Here is a 23,369-nt window from a genome sequence, read left to right as displayed (position 1 = left end):
AAAAATTAAATTTAATTTTAATTAAATTAAATTTTAATTTTTTAATTAAATTAAATTAAATTTTTTTCATTAAATAAAATTTTAATTTTTTTATTAAATAAATTTTTTTTATTAAATTTAATTAATTAATTTAATTTTTTTTTAATATTTATCAAGAAATCTGTCAATAATAAAAAAAAAACTTAGAAAAAGACACAAAAAGAAAAAAAATCAATCAAGAATCGCTTTTCTCATTGATTTTAACTTTAACTCAAGAAGAAAACATCTTTGATTGACAAGGCATGAAGACAAATGAAATTTTAATGGACAATCGTTATTTATCTCCATTATTTATGCCTTCTTTGCATTATATTAGTCATTTTAAGCGTTTTTTTCCTCTACAACTCGCTCTTGATGAGTGATAGATGCCTCGAACGAACGAACGAAACATTATCATAGGAAAAGAGTTAATTAATTACAAATTCATTTGAAAATCATTAAGAAACCTTTTAAAATGAAATGATCATTAACTCATTTCGAAAAAGTTTTTTCGAGTTGAGCACAAAAAGTGCATTAGGATGAACAATATAAAATGCATGGCAAATGCAACGCTAAAAATGGACATCGCACGGAAAGTCACGTCATCGTGAAATTAATCAACGAATTGAGGGAACTTGGATAAAATTTAATTTTCTCTTATTTGATGTTCTAATTGGAAATATCTTGATTGTGAAGTGAAAAGAAAACTCATCAATTTCAATCTTGAAGTAATTATTCCTTTGAATTATAGTAAAATTAATGATAAATTACAAAACAAAAATTAAAAAAAAAACACCTGAAATATTTTTTCAAATAGTATTTATTTTTAAAAAATAAATTTAATAAGATAATTACAAAAACTAAAGAAAATTATATTGTGCAAATAAAATTATTAAACATTCAATATTTTGTTATTCCAACTTCTCAAAAAAATTGAAAAACTTAAATTTTTATTATCTAATAGAATAAGTGAAGGCAATTTATATATTGCAAATAAACTAAATTATTTTTTTTACATGATTTTTTCCGAACTCTCAAAAAATACTTGAAGAGTTCTTACAATTACAATTGTAAGATATTTAATTTATTTTAACAAAAATTTTAGATAATCTTAAATGATCTATTTACAAAAATTCTAAAACGTAAACAAACAATTCATATATTGCAAAAAGCTTAAAATGTTTTTTAAAAAACAGTTTTTCCGAAGTCTCAAGATTTGCTTGAAGAATTCTAAAAGTTATAATTCGCTCAATTTTTTAAAATTTAATTTAAGTTAATCAAACAACGGATCACAGACATCGTTTAAAAGATATATTTTTAAAAATTTAATTTATTTTAAAAATTTAGTCCGAGCTGTAAAAAAATTTAACAACTCAAGCTCAAAAACGTACAACGATTCGCATTGAACTAAAATGTATAAAAATACAGCACGAATTGTCAATTTGTTTCATTAAGCAAAACATTATTTTTCCGAACTCTCAAAAAATACTTGAAGAGTTCTTACAATTACAATTAGTTATTTTATTTTAACAAAAAATTTAGGTAATCTGATATGATCTATTTACAAAAATTCTAAAACGTAAACAAACAATTCATATATTGCAAAAAGCTTAAAATGTTTATAAAGACATGTATTCCGAAGTCTCAAGATTTGCTTGAATAATTCTAAAAGTTATAATTTACTCATTTTTTTTAAATTTAATTTACGTTAATCAAACAACGGATCACAGACATCGTTTAAAAGATATATTTATAAAAATTTAATTTATTTTAAAAATTTTATTCCGAGCTTTAAAAAAATTTAACAACTCAAGTGGGTTTAACGTTTATAAGCGATTTATATAATGCAAAAAATTAAAATGTTTTAAAAAAATATTGTTTTCGAAGTCTCAAGATTTGCTTGAAGAATTCTGAAAGTTATAATTCGCTCACTTTTTTAAAATTTAATTTAAGTTATTAAAAAAGTGGATCACATACATCGTTTAAGAGATATATTTTTAAAAATTTAATTTAATTTAAAAATTTAGTCCGAGCTTTAAAAAAAATTAACAACTCAAATCGGTTCAACGTTAACAAACGATTTATATAATGCAAAAAAATATGTTTTAAAAAAGAGTTTTTCCGAAGTCTCAAGATTTTTTTGAAAAGTTCTAAGTTATTGTAAATTACTCAATTTTCTTATATTGATTCTATAAAAATAATCTAATTTAATTTAAGTTAATTAATTTTTATGAATGAAATGGAGGACTTTAGACAATGCATTGTTTATAATGCACATAACCAAAAAAAATTATAATTTTAAGTTTAATCCGAGCTCTCTAAAAATTTTAAAACTCAAGTTATATTTAATTATTAACTCAATATTTAATTCGATGTCTACAAACGTTTTAATAATTGCAGAAACTTAAAATGGCATTGAAAACAGTTTTTCGAACTCTCTTTCTTGAAAGCTCTTTGAATAAATCCATCGCTTGATGCGAAGAAATTCTATAAAAACAAAATAAATAAAAATTATTAACTTATAATAACTTCGACTTTAAAAGAGTTACTTACACGCATGTGAAATTTCATAAGGAAATGAAACGAATGAGTTTTTGTTCCTTCGTTGTTTACGTGAAACAAATAATTCCAACATTACATCTCGTTTTCGCCTCAAAAGTTCTGATGTGTTGCTGTTTCATTAAATGTTTTTTTTTAGTCAAGTATTTTAAGTAATTTACAACTGTTTACCTTGTGATTCACTGATTTTAACATTTTTTGAGCTTGTAAAGTTAGATATTTCTGAAGAGAATTTAATAATTTATGAGCTACATTCTAAAATTTCAGTAAATGTCACGCACAAGTTTTTGCGGGAAAAGAGACGTCAAATCATCTCTCTGTTTGACGTTTATAATTCATGCTCGTTTGCTAATTCAAGATGAAATATTCAAATTGGTTGTTAAATTTTGATTTTAATTTTTTTTTTGACTTCTTAAGATTTTTTTGTTTTTACTATTATTTTAAATTAATATAGAAATATTTAAATAACTCATCTTGCTTTCCAAGACGACACTAATTTTCTATTCTAAAAATCCTCAATATTTATACCAAAAATTCTTGATGCATCTCTACTATGAATCATCAGGAAAAACCCAAAATGTTCCATAAAATCTTTCCAAAATGAAGTAATTCGACAAAAAATTGCATGGTGTGTCACCATTTTGTCTGGCGATAAAAAATTACAGCATTTATTGAAATTTCCTGTCTCTAATCTAGACAAGTTTGTACATTTTTTTTCCTTTGCTATGCAAATATACGCTTGATATACGCACAATAAAAGTAATAAAATCTTACAATTTCTTTACAATTTTTCGCAATAAATTTTATTAACAGACACCTACTTAAACTTAAATATACAATTTATCACTCGTACAAGCGAAAAATTCTCCCGAAGTCTCAGACAGACAGAAGTCGCAAAAAAAAAGTTGGCAAAGTGGGTCGACAATAAATCCGTCACGAATGTTTTCTCCCCTGTGTAAAGTTTTTTTTTTCATGTATATCCAATATTTTGCAGTCAATTACTTCTTGCACATGCAACACGAGAAAAAAAAGTATTACAACCAGTCTTGATCAAATAAAATTCAGGTTTAAAACTTTATAATCTTTGCTAATCCAAACAAATATCTGGGCTTATACAAAGTTTTTAAACATACAAAAAGGCTCTTTCATTCATAAAATGTAGAGTTAGCTACATTTACTTACAACACGAAGATTAAACCGTTTTCATGAATGAAAAATTCGCACATTTAGTCATTCATGAAAAAATAAACTAAACTCGTCTTTAATGTGTGGGATGTAATAAATTTATGACCATATTTAGAATTTTTTCCGAGTCTCTCGATTTTTTTCAAAATTTAATTACAAACAATTACGTATCAATTCCTTCCCAAATCAATTTTTTATAAACTTTTTCCTTCGTTCTGCTTTTTTTAAAAATAATGTCAAAAGAACTCCGTTGCAACTTTTTAATGGAAAAAGTACAGGAAACGACACTTTTAATATAAAATAATTACGTACGTGTGCTTATTTGATGGCAACTTGTAACAAGAGTGCACTTCTTGTTGGTAATTTTCGTAAAATGCAACGCAGAGACGACTGCAATCCCCTGACATTTGCTTTAATGACAGAAAAGTAAATTTATCTCCGAGCATATATGTTTAAAACGCTCGTAAGAGACCATTGAGCGATGCCTTGAGAGAAAAATTTAAAGTTCCGCAAAATTCGAAATTAATAATTATTGGACGAACCCCTTAATTTTGAGCTTTTTGCAGCAATTTAATTATCGTTGATTGCTCAATCAAACGAGATCGACAATATGTAATAAAAAGTATGCAAAAATATCGCATGCGAAAATAAAACATGCAGCTACCGTTGTAACACTCAGCAGTGACTTAGAAACTGTTTATTATAATGTAGCTGAATCAAGTTTCAAATTAAATTATCTCTCTTTGTGTGTTAGAGACTCTCGTTAATATTAATGGATTAAGTATGGGTGCGTTTAATGTTTGTTGTTGCTTGTTTGTTGTAAAGCATAAAAGTGCAAGTGTAATGAACGAGCAAAGTGGCACAATGTATTTTAATGGCACGGAAATGAGCGAGACGAAAGGAAAAAACGGTAAAGCTAATGAGAAAATTGCTAATATTGAGGACGATCCTTGCTGGTTAAATTGCTTCAAATTATTTTTTAGCTTGTATGAGCTATAAAACGTAAAAATTTTCGAAGATAATATTTAAAAAAATATTTTTTAAAAAAATTATTAATTATTAATTAAAAAAAAAAAAAAAAATTAAAAAAATTAATAATGCACTAAATATTTTTTTTATCAATAAATAAAATTTTTTATTTATTAAAAAATAATTGAAATTTTAAATATTTATAATTTTTAATTAAAAAAAAAAAAAATTTCTTTAATTTTCATATCTTTTGTTAATTAATTAATTAAATAATAATTTAATTTAAAAATAATTAATTTATTTAATTTTTTAAAAATTTAAAATTAGTAAATTAATTAACTTAATTTAGTAGAATAAAAAAAAAATATATTTATTTATTTTTTTCATAATTTTAAAAATTATTTCTATATTTTTTTTTGTTTGTCAAATAATTATTTAAAAAAATGAAATATTTTCAAATAAAAAAGTTTTAAAATTTATTTTTATTTATTTATTTAAAATAAAATTATTTTATTTAAATTATTTTTTTATTTAAATAAAATTAAAAATAATAAAAAATTATTAAATTTTCTAAAATTTTAATAATAAATATATTTTTTTTATTTTTTCAAGTTTCTTAATTTTACGAAAAATTAAAAAAAATTAAGATTAATTTTTCTTTTTTGCAAAAATTCCATATAAAATATTTATTTATTTAAAATTAATTCTAAAAAAATTAAAATTGAAAGTAAATTTTGTTGATAAAATCAAGATCATATGAACGTCAAAATTGCTCAAACTAAAAAAAAATTAATAAAAAGAGGTCAAAAATGACATTTTATCTTCTCTAAATCACAAAAAATACCAAAACCTCATTCCACAGCTCGTGCAGGGTCACCTTTGTCTGTCTGTCAATTCCGCTTATCACGCGATATAACAAAACCAATTCTTTTATACACTCGATTTTTTTTGTGCTCGCAATCAAAATAAACAAATTAATTCCTCTCATTTGCAGTCAGAGGTTAATTACTGTTCAATTCACTGCGCCAGCCTTTTGTTTATAATCGATCAAGCGTCTCACCAACCGACAAATTCAATAAAACCGAGCAAAAAAAATATTTCGCACATACACGAACAATGCTCGGTCAGGCCATATATTGACTCAATCGATCATCAATTATTTACGCTCATTTTTAACATTCATACTTATCTCATTAAGTCTCTATTAGTGCTGAATTAAATGATCTATTATACATAAATTGCTTATTTTTCTGCATTCCGCGTGTTTGTTCGAATGAATGTCTTTGTTAAAACTAAGAAGAATATAAATAATTAGATATAATTTTTGGATTGAATTTATTGATTTTTTTTTGCTCCTTAACTTTTTCGCTCATCGAATGTCAGTTTTTTTTTCAATTACTGACAAAAAAAATTTTTGCGGATATGTTGACACAGAATATACAAAAAATTTGTAATATTGAACGTCAGAGTTTGAAACAAGTGAAGAAAAAAAATGTGCAAAGTCATTTATGGGGTATGATTGATTGTTTATTGATTCCGATCGGATACAGATAAAAAAGTATCGGAATCGATAAAATAAAGAAGGAATTCTCGAAAAAGGGAAAATACAGTAATTAGATGTCGAGTTCATGCTGAGGAAAGTGTGCGGATTAACGAAATTAAGTTTTAATATTTGATGTCGAGATGAGCAGCTGTCTGTTTGTTTGTTCTGACAGTTTTTCACGTTGGTAAAATATTAAAGTCCGACATCATTCACAGGGAAGAAGAGTGACAAGATGTTTTTTTTTTGTATTTTTTCTGTTAGAGATGTAGAAAAAAAAATAAAGTTAAATAATTTTTTTTAATATTCAGAAAATTAATTAATTTTTTTTTTAAAAAATTTTTAAAAAATTAATTATTTAAATAAATAATTTTATAAAAAAATAATAAAATAATATTTGATTTAAAAATAAAAAAAAATTAATTAATTTTTATTTTATTTTAAAAATAAATTATAATTTTTAAATTTTAAAAAAATATTTAAATAATTTAATTATTAAACAAAAAATATTTAAAAAATAATTAATTTAAATTTTTTGGATTAATTTTTTTAATTAAAAAATTTTTTAAAAATATTTTAAAAAAAAATATTTAATAATTTAAATTAAAATTTTATTATTTTTTAATTTTTTTTTTTTAAAAAATTAATTATTTTAAATTTTAAAATTTTTAATTAAAAAAATAATTTTTCGGTAATTTTAAAAAATTAATAAATTATTAAAAAAAAATTTTTTTAATTTAAAAATTAAAAATAAAAATTTATCACAATTTTTAAATTTTTTTTAAAATTTTAAGTGAGAATTTTTTTCAAATAAAATTTTTGGAAGAAAATTTAAAAAAAAAATTTTAATATATTAATTTTAATAACATTTTATTTAAATATTTTTAATTTTTTATTTATTTATTTATTTACCCTCAAAAAAATTTTTTTTTTAATAAAATAAATGAAATATCTTTCAAAAAAAAAAATATGAGAGTCCATTCAAGCAACAAAAACAAGAAATTGTAGAAGGAGAGAGGTGCTTGTAAATATTTAATCATCCTCAATTGTCATAATTGTCTACTATCTACTTGAAAAATCATCCGAAAGCCTTTTCTATGTAAAATTTTGTCTCTGCCATTTTCTTGCGTTCATGCAAATTGAATGCCACAGTAAAGGAGAACGGAAAAGGAAAACCTTTACCAATTAAAAGTATTTCTCCTCATACTAACTTTGGTATTTATCTTCGTCTTCCGAGCAATACTGTGAAAGATGACGATGATGATGACATTAAACTTTGTTTGAAAAGGGTCTCATTGAAAACTAATTGATCATTAAAAGTTTAGTCAAAGAGTACTTTTCTCGGAAAAATCTCCTCCCGAAAATTGTTTCCTACCTCGAAGATATTTGCGTTCGAAATGACAATTGCAACCGCAATATTTCATTAATTATTCGCATTTACGGCCTTCAATCGTCTTCCGATCCAACAACAACCTCACACCCGTGCGACAACTTCGCCCCGTATTGATAAATAAATGTTCATCTATCATGTTCCGATGCAAACATGGCACAACAAGCAAACTATCTTATCAAATATTTACAACCGCAAACTACATGCCCAATTTATAGATTTGGCATGGTGTTGTCTCGTCGAGATGATTTTCCCATCTACGCCGCACTCTCTCGGATCAAAGAACATTTTAGTCAACCACAAATTAAACCAAGTCAAATATTTGGCATTGCTGCAGTACGGAGGAGATCGGCGTTCATTAAACAATAAATTGAACAAATTTAGGAAATACATCATTATCACACATTTCATTTACGCTTCATGGCTTTTGCTTTCTTCGCTTTACCGTTAAAGAAAAAAAAAGACGCGATGAAAGTACGAAACTCTCTCACAACTTCACACAAAGGAAGTGTCGTCGTCGAAGAGGCAAAGTGAATGTATTTAACAAATAAATTTATATTGTTACGCTTCACCTGCGAGACTTGACTTGACACTCACCTTTAGTACTTTTTTTTGAAGTGCATTTTCAATGAAAAATGCAATTCGAAACGAAAATTTTGAGTCTGAGGGTTCAAAAAATGTGCATTGGGCTCTCAGATTTTTAAACTATAAATTTTTTAATTTTTATAATTTTCAAATTTTTAATACTTGTTTGAATTAATCCAATGAGTAAAAATTTTAAAATGTGCATTGGGTCAAAAAATATTAAGCTAACTCTAAATTAAAATTTTTCCAAAAAAATCAAAATTGGCATTGGGCAAAATTTTTTTAATCAAAAATAATTAACTGAAGCTCAATTTGAAAAAAAAATAAGAAAAATTTTTATTTATTTTTTTTCAAATAGGTATTTAAAATTTTGAATGAAAAACAATTTTTAGAATTTGCATTGGGTTTAAAATTTTACAAAATTTAAAAATGTACATTGGGTCAAAAATTTAAAATAAAATGTAAAATACCTCTAAGCTAAAAATAAAAATTACAAATTGGCATTGGGCAAAATTTTTTAAATTTTGTCATTTGGGTTTCAAATGTAAAATTTAATAAAAAAAAAAAGTTTTAAAATGTGCATTGGGACAAAATTCCAAAATTAATTTTTTATCAAAAAAAATGTAAAAAAAATCAAATTTCGCATTGGGATAAGTCACGTGGTTACTTAAAAAATTAAAATGCAATAATATCTTATTTCATTTCTCGACGAAAACTTTTTAAATTTTTGTTTGTTGTTTCGACTTGGGCAACAAAAAGGCGTGCAAAAAGGAAATCAACATATTTGTCGGTGCATTCAAAGTCAACTAAATAATCATCAAAGCAAATTCCTTCGTACTTACATTCCATAGCAAGTCTTGGCAAGTCTACAAAGTTCTGAGAAATTCACATACCTGGAAGTAAAGAAAAAAAAAGAAAAAGTTAATAAAATATTCAAAGTGTGTTATCTAATAGAATTTGTCAGAAACTGGTCATCGTCGTCGTCGTCAAGAAATAAAGAACAAGTGCAACCAGACAACTCCACGGAACAACGACGACGACGACGACAACACGACACGATTATAATCTAGACAGGCATTATCACAACAAACAAGCAGCTTATATTTGTCGACAACTGAAGTACAAAAGGACCGGAGCCTTTTAATTAAAAATTCCTTGAATACCTTTACGTGCTTCGTACGAAGACGACGACACACGAATGAAGATGACCAACCTGGTTTTTTTTTATTTATTTCTAAACTTGGGTCCACTCTGCGAGACAAGACAAAAACAATTTAATGATAATAATAATAAACATTAGCATTTTAATATTACTACCGAGCAACGACGACGACTACGACGACAGGCACACAGTTTGCGGTCTTCGTTCGTGAAATGCTGCACGTAAAAGTAGAGAATTCGTAGAGAAAATGAATGGACTGAAAGATAAACCACAACGCAACGCAGTAAATACAGGAGATATTTTATTTAATGAATTTGTGTAGGACGTTTTTTAATTATCTTGCATTAATAATAGAGGTGTTTATGCAAAAAGTTGACTCTCGATGCATTTCTCTCGGTTCTATCGCCGAACGCAAACTTAAACGATAGAATAAATTAGACCGGTAATGTCCATTTTGTGGCAATGTAGCAATTAGTCATGGAGATAACTCGAAAAATAATAACATTAAAAAGTAAACACACGTTAATGGGATAATAATTTTATCAAGGACCTGTTGTTGTTACTTCAACCTAATTATTACCGTTGAGCACTAACGATGGAGATCAATTTTATATTGCTTTAATTACTGCGACGCATAAAAAAGTGTAATTTTACAATATTGACGGTTCAACATCCATCCGTTTATGTCGGCTAGACAGTGTCATAATATTTTAGTAAAGCAGCTTATGCATTTTATTTTATTGTGTGCAAGTTATGAGGCAGCTTAGCGAAGTGCGTTGGTGTCGAGATCTACTGACAACTTATTTACATATTTATTTATAAATAAAAATTGTGATTTGTTATTTTTTTCTTGCAGAACAAGGACGTTTGATGTGAAAAATTTGACAGCTATAAGATGACGTTGATGAAAATTCTGTTATTAAGTACATCAAAAAAGCTTAAAAATGGATTATTTTATGAGAAGTTTTGTTGAAAAAAAATTTATTATTCAAAAAATGTAAAAAAATATTTTTTTTTTATTTTTTAATTAAATTAATTTAATATTTATTTTATTTTTTCATAATTTTTTAAATTAAAAAATTTTTTTAATAATTAAATTAAATTTTAAAAAATTTTTAAAAATTTAAAATCAAATAAAAATATTAATTAAATTGAATTTAATTTTTTTAATTTTAAAATTGTGTAAAAAAAATTTAAATTTAAAACTTAATAAATTATATTATTTAATTTTAAATTTAAAAACTAAATAAATTTGTAAAAAATTTGAGAAATTTGCAGTACATTTTTTTTTCGAAAAATATATTAAAAATTAATTATTTTAAAATAAAAAAAAATATTTCACAATTTTCTTACAACTTTTAAAAATTAATTTTGCTTCTCTCTATTATTTATTTAAAAATAATTAAATTTTAATTAATTTATTTTATTTAAAAAATCAATTTAAATTTCGCGCCATTTTTTGTATTTCCCGCCATTTTTTAAATAATTCCCGCCAATTTTTTTTCCTTTCAAATCTTGAGTAAAATATTAAATTTTGTCAAAAAAAAATCTTTCAATTACCAATTTATCATCGTGAGTAACTTACGATACCTGTCAACAAGATTTGTTGCAAGAGCTCTAACGTACGAAAAAAAAATCATTACTCACAGATTTCAATTAGAGATTAAAAAACAAAAAGTCGTGCAGTCTATTTTATTTATTATTTTCATAATTTACGACTATTGAAAAGGAAAAGTTTTGCACACGAAAAAAAAAAGTAAGTCTCTAAAGACTTTGAACGATAAAGAAAGGTTATGATCTCAGGTGTTTTATTTGCTCTTCTTCATCATTATGAATGCTTATGATGCCACTGACTATAAAAGAAAACTTTTTATTTCCTTTTTCTTTTCGTTCTCTCACTCTCATGGATTATTATTATCATTATTCGACTTTTACGTAATCGGGTCTCAGGTGCTACTTTTTCTCTTCCTCTTCCTTTCAGAACATGACTTGCACTGAACTTTCAATTGACCCGGATTGTTTCCTTTTTTTCCATGCAGGAAAAAAAAAAGTTTTGTGTATTCAAACAAGAACAAATTAATAATTAAACGCTCAATACGGATGAACGACAACGAGACACGACAACAAAATAATAATAATAAAGTTCACAATGTTTAATTATTTTGCATGAATTTTTAAAATGAAAAGTTGTAAAGTGCTCGTACAGAACAAAAAAAAACTTTTGCTATGCAATTTTTTTGCGAGTGTTTAATTTATAAAGATCTACAACATAAAAACCGGGAGAATTGATGACGATAAAAAATATTTGTGTTGTATATGTCATTCATGTAAATTCTTTTTTTTTAACTCAACAAATAAAATTATTTTTTCTCCCTGCAATGTTTTGTGGATGGAAGTTATAAACTTTTACTTGTTCATTTTGTGTATTATTAAAATACCGCTGTCAGGTTCGCTCTGCTCTGTTGTAACAGTTTTTCTGGATAATTGAACATGAATAAAATATAACTTTAAGCGATGCTGCAGTTATGATAAAATGTTCAACAAAAGTGCTATTTATGCGGAAATTCAAAAATTTCTCAACTTTTTTTTTCGAACTTCATATTAAAAGTAAAACACCTTTAATCATCACGGATGATGTCATTTTGCTTCACACAAAAAAAAGTCGTTCGCGATAAAACTAAAACGAAATTAGCAAAAACAAAGCAAAACCAAGCATGGCACATTTCTTCACACATCTATGCTAATTATAATATCAAATATTAAATACTTATCTATACATTTTTTTTTCTATTTTAAATTTTTGCTTTTTTCAACAAAACCATTTATTTTTCATTCAAAAATATTATATGATTAGTCGTCGTTTAGTAATTAACATAAACTTGTTAACAGTTTTTTTCTTCATTTTTTAAAAATGATTTTAATAAATTTAGAGGATATTGCGCATTTATGGATATCTAAATGTATAGCGAGAGATCGTTGCAAAGAGGTAAGAAGTCGGGTCAGCACATGCAAATTTATACTGGTTGAACAAGTCTTGTGTTTTTCTCTTTTATAAAGGGTTTCTAATTTCTTGGGAAGTTTAATGCTCGAGTATCGGATTTAAGATCAAAATTGATGAGCGGTGAATAGAGAGATTTCTTCTATGAATATCATTCATCGTTTATGGCTTTTGAAAATTATTTCTTTGTTACTTTTATCATATTAAAATGTTGTTCTTTTTTCGTTCTTTGTCCATCTTTCTTAATTTTTTTGCTTATTCAATTTTATTTAAGTTTTGCGAAAATAGTAAAATACTTTAATTGAGCTTTGACTCTCGCTTCAGTTGTACCAATATTTTAGTTGCCACGAAAATGATTTCAAGTCTAATATCCATGTTGGATTCACATGTTGGATTATGTTCAGATACACTTTCGATAAATATATGTAAAGTCAACTTTGCATCCGCATTAAAGTTTGTTTTAGCCAGGTGCCTATGAGAAGTTTATTTGAGAACTTTCTTATGGAAAATTGCAGGAACTCTTTCTTATTGCCTTTGATTCTTTGCTCAGCCATTTGGCAGTTAATATTTTGTTGAAAATATAGGCCTTTTCGTTTTTTATCTTTCCTTTAAACATCATTTTCAATATTGCCAGTTCAATTTTTATCCTCTGACGGGTCATGACGTTCTTAAATATTATTGACTCTACAAGATTCAAAAATATTTTAAATTATAGTTAGTTAATTAGTTTGAAAAAAAAAAATAAAAAAAAAACTTATTCTTAAATAACATAAAAAGTTAAAATAAAAATATATTTTGAAATAATAAAAATAAAATTGAACTAAAAATGATTTTATTAAAAAAAAAAATAATTAAAAAAAATTAACTTTGAATAAAATAATTTAATTAAAATTTAATTTTATTAAAAAATTAAAATTTTTAAATTAAAAAAAAATTCTAAAAATTTAAAAAATTAAATTTAAATTCTTTTATAAAATCAAAAATATTTAACACATAAAAATATAAAAAAATACTCGAGCTTCATTCAAGCCAAAAATAAAAACTTGCCACCCCCAAAAGGTGTCATAATTGCCTCAACCTTAAATCATTTATTAATTAACATATCACAAACACATAAAATAACAAGATATTGGAACAAGTGTCACTGCATGCATATTAACTACCATGCGACAAAGAAGAACTTTCAAACAAAACTAATAATAAAAATAGTTATCATAATCGTACTGAACTCCGAACAACAAACTATGCAATTTTATAGCATTTCAAACCATAAAACAGGATTTATCAATTACTACTTTGACAGAATTCCGGATTAAAATACAAGTTTATTCATTAATTCTTCCAAGTATCGACTTGAATAGTAGACATAAAACTCAGAATTTCAATAAATAAAGTCAATTAAAGGTTGCAACCGAGCAATTTGTTTAAGTTTTGATTCAATTGATAACTTTGAGCATTTTGTCTCTCTATTTGAAACGAGTTTAAAAGTTCAACAAGGAAATTGATATCCAGACAAACAAAAAAACATCCGAAATTCCTCACCATATGGCTGACTAATGACTTTCGATGTTTTTTTCTTTGTCGAAAAAATATACCAAAACAATTCCGACAAAAACCAAAAGAAAGAAAGAAAAGAAACAAAAATCAGCAGACAATTGTCTGCCATATTTTGGAGCAATCAATGCCGAGCATTTGCCAAGATGATTGCTCCAAACTTATGGATTTTAATGTTCTGACACGTTGTTGCTGCTGCAGATGATGATGATGATGATCATGTCGATAACGATGATAATAGTGCAAAAATATAATATGAGAGACATAATAATGCGAGAAATGTGAGATGATTCAAACGAAAAAAAAATATTTAGTTCAACATTTTACACAAAAACTACTCTACATGTGTTAGAAATTCCCACGACGACTGAATGTGCAGCGAGAATAAATTTAAAAGACAAAAGAGAATAACGAAAAGAAAAAAGAACTTACGATAAAGGAATATATTATATGGAGAAACAGGTAAACGAGAGATGACGACGTGTTTTGTTCTTAATACATCGGTTTGGTTTTGTGATTGCCGAGCAGTGAAATTATATGTTCAAAAGGGAAGTGAAGAAGAGTCTATCACGATCATTTATAAAAGTCGATCAAAACGGGTTTTACTTCAAACAAGTTGAATCCTTATACAAAAAAAATCATTCTAGGCTAGATTTCACACATTTTTTTATGTTGTGACTTCAAAAAGTGATGAAACCGCAGTTACTCATATTTCACTCAAAATTCGAGGAAAAGCTTTTGTCGGTAATTTGTTCCCAGAAACTTTTAGATAATTTTTGTTTTGATAAGCGACCAACCGATCGTTGAACAGTGGCGACGAGAGCGACATAAAACCGTTGGTTGAATGAATGAAAAATAAACAAAAAGTTGTTTGCGAGAAACAAAGAAAGGCACTTTTTCTTACATCATGACGCGACAACATTCATAATCTTGTGCAAGATGGGAGCACAGACAAGAGAAGCCAATTCAAATAACAACAACAAAAAAATAATAATCCATAACCTTGTTTCAAGTAATAGAGAAATGTTGACTATGTCGAGTGACTTCTATTCGAGCATATTGTCTCTCGGTCGTTGTTTTGTCAACAAAAATGATGTAAATGCGAGATAAAACTATTATTACCGCAGGTGACATTCATGGTGCGATTACAAAGTGTCACCGCATCTTACGTGCGCCATTTAAATGCATACGGTGTTCCAAATGATTTTATTGCGGGATATCAGCAAGTGTGTTAGACTTGCCCAATGAGTCGATGAGGAAAGGAATTTTACTTTGTATAGTTTGAAAATTGTTTTTAAATTTTAATTTTATTCATGAATTTAAATTAATTTAATATATTATTTAATTATTAAATTTATTTTAAAATTTAAATAAAAATTTAATTTAATATACATTTAAATTTTAAAAAATTTTTCATAAATTTTAAGAAAAATTTAATTTAATTAAATTTAAATTTATTTAATATTTTATTTAATTTTTTAACTTAAATAAAAATGTAATCAAATTTATTTTAAATTTTAATTAGTTATTTTTTTCTAAATTTAAAATAATTATTTGATTTAATTTTATTTAAATTAAATTTTTTATTTAATTTTTATCAAAATTTTCTAAAAAAAATTATTAATTAAAAATTATTTTTAAACAATTTTTTTTTAGAAAAAAAAAATATTTTGATCTATTTTTTGAGTCAATATATCATAATTTAATTTTTTCTAAATTAAAAACAATTTAAATGTATTAAAATTTTCAGTTTAAGATAAAAAAAATTATTTTAAATGCAAAATTTATTTTTTTTAAATAAATTTTTATGAGTTTTAATTTGATTTTATTTTCAAGAAAAATAATTTTTAATTAAAAACCCAAAATTTTCTTAAATTAAATTTTAATTAAAACTTTACTTATTTAAAAATTTAATTTTTATTTATTAAAAAAAAATTTTAGTATATTTTATTTTGAATTTAAATTGTATTAAAATCTAAGAAATAAAAAATATATGAAAAAAAAAATTTAAAATATTTTTTTTATTTATTTTTTAAATTAGAAAAAATAAAAATTTTATAAAAAAATTGTGTTAAAAGCTTGGGTTAAAACAAAAAAAAATTAATTAAAATTTTTGATTTTTTAAGATTTTTAATTTAATTTTTTTTTTATTTATTAATTTTTTAGGAACTTTTGGTTAAAATTCATTAATTTAGCAACAAAAGAAGCTGAATTCCCTATTTTTCGATCCAAAGGACACGCCATTGATGATACTTGCTCCGAAACAGCTTTGATGCTCAGAAGTGAATGGAAAAAGGGTGTCTCCCCATATAAATAAATAGATGTTATGATGATTGAGAATATTGCCATCGCTTTCTCCTACAATGCTTCGGAACATATCAAAACGTAAGTGATAGTAAACGTAAACAAAATAAGAGGCAAAATCCACTTATTTCGATGGTTTTGCATGACAATTGATATTTTAATAAGGTATGCACCATGAAATAATAACAAGGAACTCGACAGTCAACGACAAGTGCGACTGAAGAAGAGAATTATATTTGTGGTTAATTAGATTATATAAGGAAATTATTATCTCCTTTTGTTATGTGAGGTGCATGTTTGTTCTTATAATGGTCATTGTCAACGCGTACAATAAAATAATATTATTGGTGTGTCGTTTTGTTCGTAGAAAATGACAAGTAGATGACAATGAGCTTTACGTGCTTTATGCTGTGTCGTTGTTGTTGAAGAAGCGATGAGCCGCATGATATTTATTGTTCGATCACCTTATTAGAGACACTTGAACATGTAAATTTCCGTTTATTTTGGATGATAATCGAATTACCGGCTTGTTTGTGTTTTACGCTTGAATATTAATTTTAATTTGCTTTGTTGTAATTATTGACAGAAAGAGGATTAACGAAGCCATAAAAATACTTGAAAACAATTTGAAGAGAAAAATTCTGTCTGGACCAGAAAATATTGTCTCGTAATATTTAAACGTCAACTTTCATGTAACAACGAAACGGCAGTAAATTATCAGGCTTGACCCCTACTGAGCTGTGTGAGACTACAATTTCATTATTATTATTATTATGCATGTAAGTATAAACCGCAATCAGTCTTGCCCAATGTAATAATTTATTTAACCTGCTTTTGATTGCTGATAAAAAAAATATTTTTTAAAATAAAAAAAAAGTAATTTGATATTTGTGCAGACTGTGAAAAATTTAAGTTTCTCAAGATATTTAAAAAAATAAATTTATTAAAATTATTTTTTTTTTCAAAATAAAAATATTTATTTTAATTCAATTTATTTTTAGTAATTAATTATTTAATTGATGAATTAATTTTTTTATTATTCATTTATTTTTCAAATTTAAATTTAAAAAATTAAAATAGAAAAATATAATTAAAAAAATAATTTATAAATTAATTAATTATTTGTTTAAATTAATTTTTAAAATAAAACATATTTTTTTAAATTGATTTATTTTTTAAAAAATAATTATTATTTATTTTAATTTAATATTTTTAAATTAAAAAAAAATAATTTATTTATTAATAATAAAACATAAATTAAATAAATATTTTTTTTAATTTATTATTTTATTTTTTTATTTTATTTTATTATTTTTTTATTTATTTTTTTTAATAATAAAAATTTAAAAATTTTATTTTAATTAATTAAATTAATTATTCCAATTAATTCAAACCAAGCAAAAAATTTTAAATTTAAATTTTAACTCATAGCGAGACACAAATTTCTCACAAACAAGCGAACAAGTGCATTTAAAAAAAAATCAACAAATAATTTATTATTTGACAATAAATTCACTGGATACTGCATTTTTTTCGGTTTTGTTTCCAGGTTGCTTTAATAAACAAAAAAAAATATTATAAATATTTTAAAGGTATTTTTTTCTCCTAACGACATATTATCATGTGATTATGATATCATGATAGCACGACTTCAACTAGAGGCTGCTGCGGTGCCTGGTTAAGTAGATCTAATATAAAAATTTATAGTTATTTAAACACGTCGTATAACGAGTCTTTTGTTAGTTTTTTTTTTTTTTTGCTTCTGAATAGTTGGTCTATCGCACCGGAGAAGCAGGAATAAAGAAGAAACATAATTTTATTTATCACACACTATAGATTGCCCGACAACATACATCATCGTCGTTGTCGTCTTAGCGCTGCAAATGGAGAGAAGATAGTAGAATCGGGCGACAATGAATTTCACTTCAGAGAGCCATATACCATAAAGCACGTTCTTAATTTTTATTAGTGTTGAGATGATGTTGTGTGCTTATAAGGGAATTTTTGTGAGGCATCTTGTTGTACATTTTATGACGGAGATAAATATTCCATTAAAAAAAATATAGTTTGTGGTGATTTTTGATGAGGTAAGTGTTTTTTTAATAAAAAAAAATTATTTAAGCGAAAAATAGAGCATTTAACAAAATTTTAATCAAATAAAAAATTGAATTAAATAAATAAATTTTATTTATGAATAATTATTAATTAAATTAATTTAAAATATTTAATTTAAAAAAAAAAAATTTTATTATTTTTTAAAATAATTATTTTTAAATTAAATATTATTTATTTTTAAAAATAAATTATTTTAAATAAAATAATAAAAAAATTAATTAAATAAAAAAATATTTTAATTTAATAAAATATTTAAGATAAATAATTAAACTAAAATTGAATTAAATTATTTTAATTAATTAAAAATAAAAATATTAAAAAAATAATTTAAATTAATAAATATTTTTTTTTATTAAATAAATATTTTAATAATTTTTTCATAATTTTTTTTTAAATATTTTTATTAAATTAAAATTAATTTTTATTCAATAATATTTATTAAATTTAATATTTAAAAATTATATTTGATCAAGCAAAAGTGAATAATTTAACAAAAGAAAAAATGAGAAAAAAACAAAAGCGCATAATAAAAATAATAATAAAGAAAATATGGCTTCCTTTTCACCTCATAATATATATTTTTACGTTTTATCATGATTATGTTCTTGAAATATGATCTACATTACAACAACAATAATAATAAAGAAGAAGACATTTTGAGCATGGATGAACTCAACTCTCCTTCAGTGCTCTTTTTTCTCCATGCATTATTGTGCAAAAAATGTCTTTTCAACGCAAAAAAGCATTAACAACAACAACAACATAAAAACGTCCATGATGCATAAAATTTTACTGTTTGCTACTATCATTTTATTACATTGACGAGCAAAAAAAAAAGTTTGAGTGCACAACAAAAGCAAAAAGTAATAATTGATTCGCAGAAAAAATGACATAACTCGCCGTCCTGCGCCTCTCGTCATCAACAAAGGATCGATTACCTCGCCTTCGAGACATAATTTGCATCGAAAAAATCACTTCCGAAGAAATATTCGCCAAACCGAGTGTCTGAGAGATCTAACGGGATTTCTCGCAGAAGAAAAAAAAATAATTAGTGTCAGCAAACTTAGTCAAGTCGAGACAAATTTGGTTATTTTATTACAAGTTCTGTCTGTGGCAACGGAGATAACGCACCGAAGACGAAGAAAAAACTGAACTTGAACTTGATGCACACACGCAACATAACACAAAACGTGAAACAATTATGGTGTGTGAATACAAAATAATAATAAAATAATATAAAAGGAAATTTTAAACCTGTTTTCTACGCGATGTTGAGAGGCAGCGGTGCGTTAGTTAGCGAGTTTATAATGATGCTAAAAATAATGAGTGAGTGAGAAACTTCATCGAGATGGATGTTGTTGATGCTGATGAATGTAAGATAAAGAGTGAGTTAGATTGACGCATGAACACTTTCGCGAGTGTTTAATTAAACTAATTTTGACGTGAATTATATTTTATATGCGTTTTGCGGATTGCATGACACTAATTGTGTGCTTTCCTTTTCATTTTAGTTTTTTTTTAGATTTTTGTTTTTTTAATTTCAAAAAATAATTTTTGAATAAAATTTATTTAAATTTATATTTAATTATTTTTAATAAAATTTTATTTATTTATTTTTGTTTTTATTAAATTAATTAAAAAAATATTATTTTAAAAAAAAAACATTAAATTTTCATCAATAGAAAATTTAAAAAAAAATGTTTTTTTTTAAATTATTAAAATCAATAATTTTTTTGTTAATGATTTTTTTTTATTTTATTAAAAAATATTTATTTTAATTTTTTTTTATTTTATTTATTTATTTTTTTGTTAAATTAATATTAAAATTAATTAATTAATTATTGTTAAATTAATTTTTAATTTTTTTTTTATTTTTTTCATAATTTATTTTTTAAATATTTATTTATTTATTAATTATTTTATAAATATTTTTATTTTAATTTAATTTCTCAATTTAATTGAATGGCAATTTTTTCCTTTCCAATTCCTTTTTAGTTCGCTTTTTTGCTATTTTTTTTATTAATTTTTTTTAAAATAATTTTAACAAACAAAAGTCTATAAAAGAATTTAACATCATTTATATCACATAGTAAAATTTTTATGCTTTTCATTACGCCAGATGCCTCTAAGATCTGTTTTATGATTTTGGTTTTGTTGCGATGTTATTACCTATATTTATTTTGAAATAATAATATAAGAGTAATGCAAAGCTCTGCACTAAAAAATATTATGAATATTGTTTTGTGACCATCCATTTCCAATTATAAAGCTGTTAAATTTGTCATTCAATTTCATTTCATTTTATTTCACGAGTTTATAAACTTTGTAAGATAGTCGTAAATGAAACCCGTACAAAAAGTTTAAAAAACATTAAATCAAGAGAGTCGTAAAATTAACGAGATTTTCTGATTAAAACAGATTTCAATCTGATTCTTGTGGGAAAATGTCGTTGTTTTGTTGGAAAGATAGCGAAAAAAATAGTGACTTGACATTTTATTTGGAATGAGATAGCATGGAGGTCAAGATGTGACAAGGTTATTGATCTTTGATTCAAAAAATAATTAATTTATTCTAACATCCTTAAAAAAATTTAAGCAATTTTTGACCAATTAAGTTTTCAAAATTTATTTAAAAAATTAATAAAAAATTCAAAATATATTTTTTAAAATTTAATTAGTCGATTTTTGTTCACAATTTGATTCATTGGGTGCTAAATTAACACATTATTGAAGGAAAAAATAATTTAACATTTTTTTTATTTATTAAAAATTTTTACTTTTATTCTGAAAAAAATATTAAAATATAAAAATCAATTTATACTAAAATAAATTTAAAAAAAATTATTTAATTTAAAAAATAATAATAAAAAAAAATAAATTTAATTAACAAAAATATTAATTTTATAATTAATTTAGAAAAAAATAAAATTAAATTAATTAATTTTAAAAAAAATAAAATAAATTAATTAATTTAATAATTTTACATCAAAAATTGAAAAAAAAACTTGTTTTTACGATGGCAAAAATTAAACCGACACAAATTGATAACAAATTACTCATTTATTCTACTTTTTTTGCAATAACTACATCTAATGAATTATTTTCATGTTACTAAAAACCAATAAAATCCATGAAATAATAGCGCAGTAAATTAACTGATAATTACAGAAATTTCTCTCTCTCTTGCAGTTTGAAATACTCGCCGAAACATTTTACGAAACAATTTTAATATCACAAAATTACTGATGATTTCCTTGTTTAACAACGCGCATTAACGAACATTATAAAATTGCATTAATGCGAGAGAGCGATTTGCATGGCAAGCAAGGCATCAGCAGACGACGAAGAAACAAGAAGAAAAAAAATGAGAAAAAATTGCAATATTTTTTAAAGAGCCCATTAAAAATGCAAGAATGTCGTTGTTCTGTGCTATTATGATCATCGCTGTCGTCGTCGTCGTATTTTTTATATACATATTTATCATTATTATTATAAATAATAAACATTTACAATGAAGAAAAGTTGCGACAAGAGATTGTGGACAAGAATAGTTACTCTTGAAAATTAATTAAGTATAGATAATGTAATTGATAATTGTGACAAACGTCAAGGCAGAAAGAGGTCCGTTAACAGAGCAATTTGTAGGGAAAACACTTGACAGTCCTTTATCTCGAGAGAGGACACCTTTTTTCAAGTGTTCGGCTCTCGAAACAGTGATTGACAAACGAGACAACGACGAAAATTGCGAAACGTGCCTTTTCTTGTTGTTTTTTTTCTCCTTTAAATATGGTAATCACGCACTTTTATTTCCATATTTGGAACGGTTGTTGACACTTTTTTCTGTATTTTTAACAGTAGCGGATTTATTAAAAGGTTTCTGGCAACAAAAAGAAACAAATTTCTCAAAAATAAAAAAAAAAATTAAAAAAATTATTCCAATTAATTCAAACCAAGCAATGATTGAATAATTATCAAGACAGCTAAAATTTTAAAGTAAAAATAATAATATTTTTATTAAATAATAAAATTTAATGAAATAATAAAAAAAAATGTTTTTAAATAAATTTTTATATTGAATTAAAAATATTTAATTTTTTTTTATTAATTAATAAAAATTAAAATTATTTATTTGATTAATAGAATATTTTATAAAAAAAATTAATTAAAAAAAAAAAAAATTATCAAAAAAAAATTAAATTCAAAAAAAAATTATTTAAATTAAAAAAAACTTGATTAATTCAATAAATAAATTAAAAATTAAATAATTCAATTAAAAATAATTAAATTGAAAAAAAAATTACAAAATATTAAAAAATTAAATTTAAAAGAAAAATTGAATTAAAATTAATTTTTCTTATAAATTAAAATATTTTTTTCTAAATTTTTTAATTTAATTAAAAATAAAAAGAAACATTTAAAAAATATTTAAAAAAAATCACAGGAAAAATTAAAATAAATAATTTAATTTTCCTTATGAATTAAAATTAATTTTTCTTAAAAAATTAAAATCTCAATTTTAAACCCGTCTCTGATCAAAGAAACTCCTTGTTACTTGAACTTCTTATAAATGCTCCAAAAATTATACGAAAATCGGAAATTGCCGCTCCAAATCGGTAAATATACTGTTTCCCTTTTGTCTGGCTCGTCTCATTTGCATAACATGCCGAAAAAAATGCCAAAATACGTGAAATACTTCCCACATTACATTACTCATTCACTCGACTCCGTCATGAGAGAGAACTCGGTTTTGTTTGCTACGTATTTATAATAATTTTAATGAGCAAACATGCAAATAATAAAACACACGTCTTTTGCATACGAAATGAGGTAGGTGTCTGTAGTGTGGCACGAAGTTGACCGGAATCGTAAAAGTACATATTTAGTCAATCAAATGAGTAATATTTGTCTGTCACAGAGGTGACTTAACATTATGAAATTTTTTTGAAATTTTTTTTAGATTTTGTTTTTTTAATAAATTTTTAAAAATAAAA

General features: G+C 24.0%; 1 protein-coding gene and 1 long non-coding RNA gene across 4 annotated transcripts in view; both read right to left on the bottom strand.

The window, feature by feature from the left end:
* Positions 1 to 23,369, bottom strand: part of LOC134827399 (protein TANC2) — an 84,864-nt gene that overhangs the window by 48,335 nt on the left and 13,160 nt on the right. The gene's annotated exons all lie outside the window — the stretch shown is intronic.
* LOC134827400 (uncharacterized) lies at positions 2,210 to 2,885 on the bottom strand. Of its 2 annotated transcripts, XR_010161785.1 has the most exons (4): positions 2,749 to 2,885; positions 2,572 to 2,690; positions 2,403 to 2,505; positions 2,234 to 2,336 (listed from the first exon to the last, which is right to left on the bottom strand). It is a non-coding gene; the product is annotated as an uncharacterized LOC134827400 (long non-coding RNA). The 2 variants fall into 2 exon arrangements; XR_010161784.1 differs by having other exon boundaries at positions 2,210 to 2,505.

The sequence above is a fragment of the Culicoides brevitarsis genome, chromosome 1 (assembly GCF_036172545.1).
Source record: "Culicoides brevitarsis isolate CSIRO-B50_1 chromosome 1, AGI_CSIRO_Cbre_v1, whole genome shotgun sequence".
NCBI lineage: Eukaryota > Metazoa > Arthropoda > Insecta > Diptera > Ceratopogonidae > Culicoides > Culicoides brevitarsis.
This window is presented reverse-complemented; position numbering and strand designations above follow the sequence as displayed.